Source organism: Pteropus vampyrus, unplaced genomic scaffold (assembly GCF_000151845.1).
Source record: "Pteropus vampyrus isolate Shadow unplaced genomic scaffold, Pvam_2.0 Scaffold36, whole genome shotgun sequence".
Classification (NCBI taxonomy): Eukaryota; Metazoa; Chordata; class Mammalia; order Chiroptera; family Pteropodidae; genus Pteropus; species Pteropus vampyrus.
The window spans coordinates 165,741-166,817 of NW_011888817.1; positions in this window are offsets into that span (position 1 = coordinate 165,741).

Here is a 1,077-nt window from a genome sequence, read left to right on the forward strand (position 1 = left end):
AAAAATGTGAGGGTTCCACAGATATCTCAAGGTAGAGCTAGTGAGGCTAGACAAAGATCATGTAGCTACATAGATGATGAGCCAGGATTTGAATGGAGGTCTGTCCCATCCCAAAGCCTTTGCTTTTTTCACTTTTCCATGTTACCCTAAACAAAGAGGTGTTTAGATGTTCCGAGTGATGATCAGAATAATGAAAGACTCTAGGGTTCTGTGTAACTTACCCTCTGGCACATTCATGCTATATATTCTACCACTTCCCACAGACCAGTGAGATTGAATATGATACCCTGTAATCTTCATTTTTATATCAACATCATCCTCGAGTACTCAAAGGTGGGTAGTTAAAATTAGTATCATTCTCTCCAGTCAGCAACCTAAATGTTTACCAGTCTGGTAAAAGACTTTTGAAACCATGCTGTAAGTGTGCAGGTCTTCCTTCTCCATCCCATCTTGCATTCTTATCATGACCACGCCAGGCATAAACTGGGATCTATGCCTCTTCTAGCTGAATAAATGCACCTTCTTTCTCCCTGTACTGTTGGGAAGGCAGGTGACTGAGCTGCTGTATCCCAGTTTCCACAGCGATAAAGTGGGGATATGATATGTATCACATAAAATTGTTATGAGATTTAAATAAGGTGAACAATAAAGTGCTGGCATGTAGTATGCTATTCATTTTTATGCATGGTTATCCTTCCCCATCCCCACCAATCTTCACTGTTCTTACCAAACATCAAATGATTCTTAGCATTTTGTAAATACATTTGCCAGTCTTATTACATTGTTCATGTGTTTTATACCTGGCTAAGTCAGCCATACTTGTGTACCTTTGACCTTAATCTCTAAATAGGCAGAAAACCCATGGTTGCTAAGTATTTGTTTGGTCCTATGTACCATAATATTCATTCTTTATCTTCTAACTATAATAAGAGATCTTCGAGCACTGCCTATCTTATGAGCTTTATGCAAGGAAGCTCCTGGAATAAGATTCTATTACTGCCCACAAGGACGATCAGAGAGATGATTTTAAAAGGAATAACAACTTATTATTATTATTATTATTATTATTAATGCCTA